Source organism: Dama dama, chromosome 25 (assembly GCF_033118175.1).
Source record: "Dama dama isolate Ldn47 chromosome 25, ASM3311817v1, whole genome shotgun sequence".
Taxonomy (NCBI): domain Eukaryota; kingdom Metazoa; phylum Chordata; class Mammalia; order Artiodactyla; family Cervidae; genus Dama; species Dama dama.
Genome location: NC_083705.1, coordinates 55,314,183 through 55,327,009, shown reverse-complemented (window position 1 = coordinate 55,327,009; position 12,827 = coordinate 55,314,183). Strand labels below are relative to the sequence as shown.

General features: G+C 34.4%; 1 protein-coding gene and 1 pseudogene across 1 annotated transcript in view; both read right to left on the bottom strand.

Moving 5' to 3' along the window:
* CDH10 (cadherin 10) overlaps window positions 1-12,827 on the bottom strand; it is a 185,071-nt gene that overhangs the window by 74,816 nt on the left and 97,428 nt on the right. The window lies entirely within an intron of this gene.
* On the bottom strand, window positions 1,466-1,625 carry LOC133046898 (U2 spliceosomal RNA; annotated as a pseudogene).

Here is a 12,827-nt window from a genome sequence, read left to right as displayed (position 1 = left end):
AAACATATCAGGGGCAAGAAAGAGGAAGTGTGTTCTTAAAATTTTGGGTACAATATTGCAAAATAAGGATGAATCTGAAAACAAAACAGCAAATTTAAGAAACAAACAAACAAAAAAACTGAGTTTTTGCAAAGTTTGGTTGCAAAGTGAGGCTTTGAGAACAAGGTCTGAATTTCCTAAGAAAGAACTATTACAGTCTTGTTCTAAATTGCAGTTCAAAAAATGGGGAATCAAAATTCCCATTTGGAACTGTTTAAAAATGAAAAAAAAAAAAAAAAAAAAAAAAAACCCAGTTCATTTTATAGGCCAGATTTCACTTTCTATATTGCTTTTGGACAGAGAACAAATTAAACTTACAGTCACACATTTATTTCATGTTTTTAAAGTAATCTAACATATGTTTAAGCCCATGTTGTAAAGTATGACTTTTTACTATTCTGTTAATTTCATTTGATTGCTGTTAAAGGGCTTACCAGTTTTCATTGCTTTATCTCCAAATTTATGACCATTGAACTATTCCTGTCTTCCTTTAAGGTAACATTTGTGTATGATTTTACCTTAGTAATCTATGATTCCAGTTGCTTAACTAAAGACAAGATTTTCTTTACTTTCTGTTGATTAAATTAAAAATAAGATGATGTTTCATTTGGAAATATTTCTAATTCTGTATCTGTATGTGTTTCAATACTCTTCACATTTCTTTTAGTTTCCATGTTTCCAGCATATTAAACAGGCCAGTAGGAAAGTATGTTGGGAAGAATACTCAACAACCAACCCAGCACATGGTCAATATGTAATTACTACGTATGCTGCCACTTCCATTTCTGGGTATTTCCTTTTGATTCCTCTTTTCATTTATGTAATTAAAACTGCAGTGAATTAAATATGCCTTTCATTAGAAGCTGATGTGCTTTTTCATTAATGCGTGTCCTAAATTGCAATAATACTATGCACTTGAAAGGAGCTTGACAGATTTTAAAGAGTTTGCATATTCATCTCCTAGTTTTGATTTCCAAAATTACAACTCACATAAATAGATGTTATTATTTCCTTTAAAAATAGAGTGAGACTCTGGGAGATTAGGTCATATTTTCAAGGAATCTTGGCTGCTAATGTGCCCTGAAGTAGACACTCCAGGGTTCTTTCCTCTATAAATGGTTGTCACTATTTTAAGGGTAAAGCAATTTCAGGTTGAAATTTATTGCTGACAGACTTAAGTATTCAATAAGAAGTCTACCCACAAAAACAAAATACAATGAAGTTGTGCTTTCTCTCTGATGTTTTACATCTATTTACTGATTTGTTATTGCACTAGAGTGAATTAATCCAATTTTGTTGATAAGATAGGCTTCCCAGGTGGCTCAGATGGTAACGAATAAGATAATACCAGATTTGAATCCTAGCTGGAAAATTTATTAGTAACTAGATATAATAACTTACCTCTCAAAGTTTCAGTTTCCTCTTGATAAAGTAGGAACAGCAATTTTTTGTATTGCAATTGTTTATAAATTACAGTATGTAAGTTGCCTAGCAATAACTGGCCCACATTATGTCCTCAATAAGTGGTATTAAATGCATAAGAACAGATATTACACATGATCTTAGCTAAAAGGTCAAGAAGCTATAATAAACAGAAATTAGAACTATTTTTATTATTTAATGCTTAAACATATTATAAATATTTCATTTTTGTAATTATAGTGCTAATATTATGTTTATGGGCTTCCCAGGAGGTGTGAGAGGTAAAGAACCCACCTACCAATGCAGGAGATGTAAGAGACTTGCGTTCAACCCCTGGGTTGGGAAGATCCCCTGGAAGAAGGCATGGCAACCCAATCCAGTATTCTTGCCTAGAGAACCCCATGGACAGAGGAGCCCGGCAGGCTACAGTCCACAGGTTTGCAAAGAGTTAGATATGACTGAAAGGACTCAGCACACACACAGCACACATTGCATTTATACATATAGTAAAAATATGAATAGAACAGAATATTCATGTCATTTTAAAGTAAAAAATAAAATCTCAGGAGGATTAGAATAGAAGTGACTATAGTCACTTCAGAAATATGTATTTGATATAAATTTGCATTTGATTTGATGGATCACAGACCTAAGTGTAAACACAAAACATTTAGAATATAGCATTGGAGAAAATGTAAAGAAGCTTGGGCATGTTAACAACATTAAGGTACAATATCTAAAGCATGATCCATGAAAGAATAAATTAATAAGCTGGATTTCATTAAAATCAAACATTTGATTTGCTCTGCAAAAGACAATGTCAAGGGAATGAGGTGCCAGACTGCAGACTGGAAGAAAACATTTACAAAGACACATCTGATAAAAGTATAAAAAGTTCTCTTAAAATCGACAGTATTACTGTTGCAAACAACAAATAAGCACATGAAAAGATCCTCTGCTTCATATGTTATCAGGGAATGCAAATTAAAATAACTTTGAGATGCCACTACACATCTATTTGAATGTGCCCCAAATCTGGAACACTAACAACAAACTTGCTGGTAAAGAGGTAGAGAGATAAAGAACTCCTACTCTTTGCTGATGGGACTGCAAAACAGTGCAGCCACTTGAAAGACAATTGGAGGTTTCTGACAACACTACACATACTTTCATCATGTGATCCAGTAATCTGTGCTCCTTGGTACTTACCCAAAGGAGCTGAAAAATTATGTCCACACAATACCTGCACATGGATGTTCACAGAACCTTCATCTGTAATTGCCAAAACTTGGAAGCAACCAAGATAGCCTTGCTGGGTTGTTGTTCAGTCGCTAAGATATGTCTGACACTGCGACCCCATGGACTGAAGTATGCCAGGCTTCGCTGTCCTTCACCATCTCCCAGAGTTTGCTCAAACTCATGTCCATTGAGTCAGTGATGTAATCTAAACATCTCATCCTCTGCCAACCCCTTCTCTTGCCTTCAGTCTTTCCCCATACTAGGATCTTTTCCAGTGAGTCAGCTGTTCACATCAGGTGGCCAAAATATGATGGGAAAATAAAGCAAATTAAAATCACAGCATAAAATGACATTAAAATCAATTCATCCATAACAAATCCTGAAGAAGCTTAAGCTTGAAGCAACAAATCATAATATTTTAAAGGCATGGAACAATGACCACAGTAATTATTAAAAAAAGAGATTCAGAACTTTAGGGAAGGCCAGGCTCATGCTTCTATTTCCATGCACAGAATCTTGCATACGAATTTAAAAAACAAAACAAACAAACAAAAAAATGCAAACATAAAGCACATCTGACACTTAATATTGACCAACTGAATAGAAATCTTTCTGAGCTGGGCTGATTGTTTGTCATTTACTTTGCATTTTGGTAGATGCATGCAATGAAATATTGTGCAACAGTTAAAGAGTTAAATTCAATACTATAATTATATATTACATATTAAATGTATGGTATTATAAATTGTTAAAATACATTGTGTATTAAAAAGAAAAATATATAAAAAGAAAAAACAACTTGGAAGAAATGGACAAATTCTTAGAAAAGTACAACTTTCCAAAACTGAACCAGGAAGAAATATAAAACCTTAACAGACCCATCACAAGCACAGAAATTGAAACTCTAATCAGAAATCTTCCAACAACAAAGTCCCAGGACCAGACGGCTTCACAGCTAAATTCTACCAAAAATTTAGAGAAGAACTAACACCTATCCTACTCAAACGCTTCCAAAAATTGCAGAGGAAGGTAAACTTCCAAACTCATTCTATGAGGACACCATCACCCTAATACCAAAACCTGACAATGATGCCACAAAAAAAGAAAACTACAGGCTAATATCACTGATGAACATAGATGCAAAAATCCTTAACAAAATTCTAGTAAACAGAATCCAACAACATATTAAAAAGATCATACATCATGACCAAGTGGGATTTATCACAGGGATGCAAGGATTCTTCAATATCTATAAATCAATCAATGTAATACACCACATTAAAAAATTGAAAGATAAAAACCATATGATTATCTCAATAGATGCAGAGAAAGCCTTTGACAAAATTCAACATCCACTTACAATAAAAACCCTCCAGAAAGCAGGAATAGAAGTAACATACCTCAACATAAGAAAAGCTATATATGACAAACCCTCAGCAAACATAAGCCTCAATGGTGAAAATTTGAAAGCATTTCCCCTAAAGTCAGGAACAAGACAAGGGTGTGCACTCTCACCATTACTATTCAACATAGTTTTGGAAGTTTTGGCCACAGCAATCAGAGCAGAAAAAGAAATAAAAGGAATCCAGATTGGAAAAGAAGAAGTAAAACTCACTGCTTGCAGATGACAAGATCCTCTACATAGAAAACCCTAGGGACTCCATCAGAAAGTTACTAGAGCTAATCAATGAATATAGTAAAGTTTCAGGATATAAAATCAACACACAGAAATCCCTTGCATTCCTATACACTAACAATGAGAAAACAGAAAGAGAAATTAAGGAAACAATTCCATTCAACATTGCAATGAAAACAATAAAATACTCAGGAATATATCTACCTAAAGAAACAAAAGTCCTATATATAGAAAACTATAAAACACTGGTGAAAGAAATCAAAGAGGACAGAAATAGATGGAGAAATATATCATGTTTATGAATCAGAAGAATTAATATACTGAAAATGAGTATACAACCTAAAGGAATCTATAGATTCAATGCAATCCCTATCACTACCAACGGTATTTCTCAGAGGACTAGAACAAATAATTTCACAATTTGTATGGAAATACAGAAAACCTCGAATAGCCAAAGCAATCTTGAGAAAGAAGAATGGAACTGGAGGAATCAACCTGCCTAAATTCAGGCTCTACTACAAAGCCACAGTCATCAAGACAGTATGGTACTGGCACAAAGACAGAAATATAGATCAATGGAACAGAATAGAAAGCCCAGAGATAAATCCACGAACCTATGGACACCCTATCTTTGACAAAGGAGGCAAGAACATACAATGGAGAAAAGACAATCTCTTTAAAAACTGGTGCTGGAAAAACTGGTAAACCACTTGTAAAAGAATGAAACTAGAACACTTTCTAACACCAGACACAAAAATAAACTCAAAATGGATTAAAGATCTAAATGTAAGACCAGGAACTATAAAACTCCTAGAGGAAAACATAGGCAAAACACTCTCCAACATAAACCACTGCAGGATCCTCTATGACCCACCTCCCAAATATTGGAAATAAAAGCAAAAATAAACAAATGGGACCTAATCAAACTTAAAAGCTTCTGCACAACAAAGGAAACTGTAAGCAAGGTGGAAAGACAGCCTTCAGAATGGGAGAAAATAATAGCAAATGAAGCAACAGATAAAGGATTAATCTCAAAAATATACAAGTATCTCGTGCAGCTCAATACCAGAAAAATAAATGACCCAATCAAAAAATGCACCAAAAACTAAACAGACATTTCTCCGAAGAAGACATACAGATGGCCAACAAACACATGAAAAGATGCTCAACATCACTCGTTATCAGAGAAATGCAAATCAAAGCCACAATGAGGTACCATTACACGCCAGTCAGAATGGCTGCTATCCAAAAGTCTACAAGCAATAAATGCTGGAGACGGTGTGGAGAAAAGGGAACCCTCTTACACTGTTGGTGGGAATGCAAACTAGTACAGCAACTATGGAGAACAGTGTGGAGATTCCTTAAAAAACTGGAAATAGAACTGCCATATGACCCAGCAATCCCACTACTGGGCATACACACTGAGGAAACCAGAATTGAAAGAGACACGTGTACCCCAATGTTCATCACAGCACAGTTTGTGATAGCCAGGGCATGGAAGCAACCTAGATGTCCATCAGCAGATGAATGAATAAGAAAACTGTGGTACATATACACAATGGAATATTACTCAGCCATTAAAAATAATACATTTGAATCAGTTCTAATGAGGTGGATGAAACTGGAGCCTATTATACAGAGTGAAGTAAGCCAGAAAGAAAAACACCAATACAGTATACTAATACATATATATGGAATTTAGAAAGATGGCAATGATAACCATGTATGCAAGACAGCAAAAGAGACACAGATGTATTGAAATGTCTTTTGGACTCTGTGGGAGAGGGCGAGGACAGGATGATATGGGAGAATGGCATTGAAACATGTAAATTATCATATGTGAAATGAATTGCCAGTCCAGGTTCGATACATGATACAGGGTGCTCGGGGCTGGTGCACTAGGATGACCCAGAAGGATGGGATAAGGAGGGAGCTGGGAGTGGGGTTCAGGATGGGGAACACATGTACACCCATGGTGGATTCAAGTCAATGTGTGGCAAAAACAATACAATATTATAAAGTAAAATTAAAAGAAAACTATATATTTTAAAAGTACATATTAATTTTTACAAGGAAACATGGAATATGCAAATTACACCTCAATAATTTGAAAATAATTTTATTGGAAAGATTTATAGAAAAAGGTAAAATAAGTGGAAGTTATTTTTTTTCTTATGAATGTAGATTTTCTTACTAGCATGTTAATATAGAATTACAAAATGCAAGCATGTCTCAAATTTAACCTCACCTACCTATTTTGCTTTTAGTCAAGATGCAACCAGAAACTCAATGGATTAAAAGATTTTCCCATAATCATAATGATTATGGAAGAACATGGGTACAACATGTCTCATAATGCACTCTCCAGAAAAATAGCTATAAAACTCTTATCCTTAACTGTGTGTTTTTATTTTATTCTTTCATCAAAAGCAGCTTCAAAACCTTATTTTCTAATTATTCTATAAAATCCCTGTGGTTAATATCATATAAGGTATAAAAATGTATAATGATTTAACTGTAAGATCAAAACAGGAAATTTTCCATTCTCATCATCTCCATTTAATATCTACCTAAAGAAACAAAAGACCTATACATAGAAAACTATAAAACACTGATGAAAGAAATCAAAGAGGACACAAACAGATGGAGAAACATACGCTGTTAATGGATTGGAAGAATCAATATTGTCAAAATGAGTATACTACCCAAAGCAATCTATAGATTCAATTCAATCCCTATTAAGCTACCAACGGTATTTTTCACAGAACTAGAACAAATAATTTCACAATTTGTATGGAAATACAGAAAACCTTGAATAGCCAAAGCAATCTTGAGAAAGAAGAATGGAACTGGAGGAATCAACCTGCCTGACTTCAGACTATACTACAAAGCCACAGTCATCAAGACAGTATGGTACTGGCACAAAGACAGAAATATAGATCAATGGAACAGAATAGAAAGCCCAGAGATAAATCCACGAACCTATGGACACCCTATCTTTGACAAAGGAGGCAAGAACATACAATGGAAAAAAGACAACCTCTTTAACAAGAGGTGCTGGGAAAACTGGTAAACCACTTGTAAAAGGATGAAACTAGAACACTTTCTAACACCATACACAAAAATAAACTCAAAATGGATTAAAGATCTAAATGTAAGACCAGAAACTATAAAACTCCTAGAGGAGAACATAGGCAAAACACTCTCCAACATGAATCACAGCAGGATCCTCCATGACCCACCTCCCAGAACATTGGAAATAAAAGCAAAAATACACAAATGGGACCTAATTAAACTTAAAAGCTTCTGCACAACAAAGGAAACTGTAAGCAAGGTGGAAAGACAGCCTTCAGAATGGGAGAAAATAATAGCAAATGAAGCAACAGATAAAGGATTAATCTCAAAAATATACAAGTATCTCGTGCAGCTCAATACCAGAAAAATAAATGACCCAATCAAAAAATGCACCAAAAACTAAACAGACATTTCTCCGAAGAAGACATACAGATGGCCAACAAACACATGAAAAGATGCTCAACATCACTCGTTATCAGAGAAATGCAAATCAAAGCCACAATGAGGTACCATTACACGCCAGTCAGAATGGCTGCTATCCAAAAGTCTACAAGCAATAAATGCTGGAGAGGGTGTGGAGAAAAGGGAACCCTCTTACACTGTTGGTGGGAATGCAAACTAGTACAGCCACTATGGAGAACAGTGTGGAAATTCCTTAAAAAACTGGAAATAGAACTGCCATATGACCCAGCAATCCCACTTCTGGGCATACACACTGAGGAAACCAGATCTGAAAGAGACACGTGCACCCCAATGTTCATCGCAGCACTGTTTATAATAGCCAGGACATGGAAGCAACCTAGATGTCCATCAGCAGATGAATGGATAAGGAAGCTGTGGTACATATCACCATGGGATATTACTCAGCCATTAAAAAGAATTCATTTTAATCAGTTCTAATGAGATGGATGAAACTGGAGCCCATTATACAGAGTGAAGTAAGCCAGAAAAATAAAGAACATTACAGCATACTAACACATATATATGGAATTTAGAAAGATGGTAACGATAACCCTATATGCAAATCAGAAAAAGAGACACAGATGTACAGAACAGACTTTTGGACTCTGTGGGAGAAGGCGAGGGTGGGATGTTTCGAGAGAACAGCATCGAAACATGTATATTATCTATAGTGAAACAGATCACCAGCCCAGGTTGGATGCATGAGACAAGTGCTCGGGCCTGGTGAACTGGGAAGACCCAGAGGAATCTGGGGAGGGAGGTGGGAGGGGGGATCGGGATGAGGAATACATGTAACTGCATGGCTGATTCATGTCAATGTATGACAAAACCCACTACAATATTGTAAAGTAATTAGCCTCCAACTAATAAAAATAAATGAAAAAAATTAAACACTGTTAAATACAATAAAAAGAATTTAAAAGGTGATTGCTGTAAAAAGTTTATTAAAATAAAGTGTACAATATATTTCAGCAGAAAAAAAATAACAATATCAAACTGAAAATCTTAACCATCACAAATCATAAATAAAAATACAGTCACAGATGTACTAACTGCAAAAGAAATAAACTTGTTAAAACATTTTAAACACAGAAATATAGAAATTTGGAAATATGGGTATAAAAAATTATTTTTCTCTTAGCTATTTGAGTGTTAAGTTGTTAACTTACCAACAAGTGAATTCTCTTACACATCTCAAAGTTGGTACACTTGAGTTCAAACTTACCTTTAAGGTACAATAAGCTAGATAACATACATAATATACAAACAGATCAATGGAACAGAGTCATTCATTCATAAATAGGCTACTAAATATGGTCAATTGATTTTTAACTAAGGCATATGACATTTTAAACAGAAAAGTATTTTCATAAATTATGCTGGAACAACTGGTTCATTACATGGATCTCCATATGGAAAAGAAAAACAATAAAAAACTACATTTCATGTGTTTATGATATACACAAAAATGCAAAAATGATTGAGAGGGAAAATATAAAACTATACATTTACAAGAAGAAAATATGGGGGAAGAATAACCTTGTGACCTTAAGGTAATCAGTATTCTGTTATACTCAGAGAGCACTAACCATAAAAAAAGAAAACAAAAAGATAAAATGGACTTCATTAACATTAAAAACTTCTTAACATAAATAAAATGAATGAACCAACCAGGAAACTGGCAGAAAATTACTTGCAATAACTATATAGCTGACAAAAAACTTACATATAAATATAAACAATTCAAGGCTCAATTATAAAATCTCAACAACCTAATAAAATAGTGGGCAAAAGTAGAAAAGAATTGCATAAAGGGATTTATATATATATATATATATATATATATATATATATATACATACATATGTTATATAATCATTAACCATTTTGTGCAGTCCCAGTAAAGATGCTCAACAATTCTTAGTCCTGAGGGAAATGAGAGAAATGGAAATAAAGGCCCATGCTGCAATTTCACTGCACACTCTACAGAATGGCTCAATTGGCAATGACATTGCCAAAACGAATGTCATCCAGAACATTGGACAACAGAACCTCTCTTAGTGCTATGGATTTAAAATAGTACATACAATCAGTTCAGAATACTAGGATTTTTTCACTAAGTTAACCATATACCTAATCCATGACCAGAAACTTCACTTCTATGCATTTGCCAAACACACACACACACACACACACACACACACACAAACATGTATACACAAAATGACCCAAACACTGATCAGAAGGTGACTGGATAAACAAGATGTGGCATACTAATACAAAGAACACCACTCTGCAATAACAAAGAATAGACAACTGATTAGCATGCAGAAACTCAAAAAATATTATGCTGAGAAAAGTCACTTCCAAAAGAATATTTGCTTTATAAATTCACTTACATAAAATTCTAAATGAGGAAATATCAATTTTCTGTTGAAAGAAGTTAGAATAGTGGTTGCCTGTTGTGGGTAGGAGGTTGACTAAGAAGTAACACAGGGATTTTCCAGGGTGATGGATATTTTACAACTTCATGTGATTGCAGAGGTACTGCATTTGTCAAAATTCATCAAATCATGTTTAAGGTCAGTGTGTTTTGCTATAGGTAAGTAAATTATACTTTAAAATTTAAAAAAGTGCTTTTCTTAAGAAGATTTATTGATCAAGTCTAAATATGCCCACAAATATTCTCTTCATTCCTATAACAATGTAACTATGCATATATGTTACTTCTTTTGCTTTTCATCAGTTATGTTAATATAGAATTATAGAATGTAATGGTATCTGAAATTTGTTCTAAACCAAATACTCCATTTTTAGTGATAATAAAACCAGAAACCCAGGGAATTAAATGATTTTCCCATAATCATATAGGGAATTAGTTGCAGAAGACAGATATCAACATAGTTCTTGTGATCTACTCTCCCCTAAAAAGGCCTACCCAAGGTTGTTTGTCTTAACTGTGTATTTTTTAAATTTTGTGTTTAGTGTGGTGGTGGTTTAGTTGCTAAATCTTATCTGACCCCTGTGATCCCATGGTCTGTAGCATGCCAGGCTCCTCTGTCCATGGGATTCTCCAGGCAAGAATACTTGAGTGGGTTGCCATTTCCTTCTCCAGGAGATCTTCCTGACCCAGGGATCAATCCCAGGTGTTCTGAACTGCAGCAGACTCTTTACCAACTGAGCTACAAGGGAAGTCCCTTGTGTTTAGCATAAGCAGTTTCAAAAACCTTTTTAAAAGTAGGTGTGTTATAAAAATAAAGAATATGAATCAAAGGTAAAAATATTAATATTTGAGCATAGAGAATATATTCTTAATTGACAATAAAAATAATTCAAACTAAAACAATCTTAATCATTCCAATTAAAAATTGGCAAATAAATTGAATAGATATTTCTTCAAAGAATATATACAAAGAACCAATAAGTTCATGAAATCATGTTTAGCATCACTAAATCCTTGTACTGTGTTGTGTTGTGCTCAGTCATGTTTGACTCTATGCAACTCAATGGACTGTAGACTGCCAGGGCCCTCTGTCCATGAAATTTTCCAGGCAAGAATACTGGAGTGGGTAGCCATTTCCTACTTCAGGGAATCTTCCTGACCCAGGCATCAAGTCATGTCTCTTTTGTCTCCTGCATTGGCAGGTGGATTCTTTACAGTGCACCACCTGGGGACTCAGTGGTAAAGAATCCACCTGCAGTGTACGAATTGTGGGTTCAATCTCTGGGTTAGGAAGATTCCCTGGAGAAGGAAATGGTAACCCACTCCGGTATTCTTACCTGGGAATCCTATGAACAGAAGAGCCTAGTGGGCTAAGGTCCATGGGGTTGCAGAGTCAGACAGGACTTGGCAACTAAGCAACAACAGACACCTGGGAGTCCTTAGGGGAATTCAAATCAAAACATCTGAGATCTCATTAAGATGCCTATTATCAACAAAACAGGAAAGAAAACAGCAACTGTTGGCACAATGTGGAGAATTTTGAACCACTTTACATTGTTGCTGGGAATATAAATGATGCAGTCCTTGTGGAAACAATATGTTGCTTCCTCAAAAGATTAAATACAGATTTATCATATAATCTAGAAAGTCCACATCTGGTTATATATACAGGAGTACTGACAGCTGAGTCTCAAATATTTATTTCTATAAAATAATTATTCACAATAGTCAAAAGTGGTAACAACCCAAATGTTCATTGACAGATGAATGGATAAATAAAATATGGTATGTACGTACAACAGGATATCATTCAACCTTACAAAGGAATGGATTCCCAAAACATGTTACAATATGATGAACCTTAAAAACATTCTGTTAAGTGAAATAAGCCAAACACCAAAGGACAAATATTGTGTGACTCATATGGGTTGCCTGGAATATGCAAACTCACAGGCAGAAAATAGAATAGTGCTAACTAGGGGCTCAGGTAGGGGGTAAAGGAAAATTATTGTTTCATAGATACAGAGTTTCAGTCTGGGTTGATGGAAATTCTCTGGATGGATACTGATGATGGTTGTTCAAAACTATGAATGTTTCTAGGGCCACTGTTTTGTATACTTAAAAATAATTAAGATGGTAAATTTTATGTTATGTATATTCTACCACAATAATAAAATAAATTATTTTAGAAGCTTTTTATTAGTATACTAATTTTAATATAACTGATGTGCAATGTTGCTTATACTTATGTGAAAAGAAATGCAATAAATGTATGCTTCTAAAGTTTTATTGAGATATTTTGAAAATAAATTTTATTGTCAGAAACACAGCTTTGTCTCAGAACCATTTAAGTAATTTCTAAAATAATTTGTGCACATTTATATTATTTCAAATGACTCCATCCTTTTCCTAATTTCTATTACTTATTGTTACAAAATTTTAGTAGACTTACTAAATATATTTCAAATGCCTACCTTTCCCCCCGCCCCCATGGTTATTCTTTATTGTGGG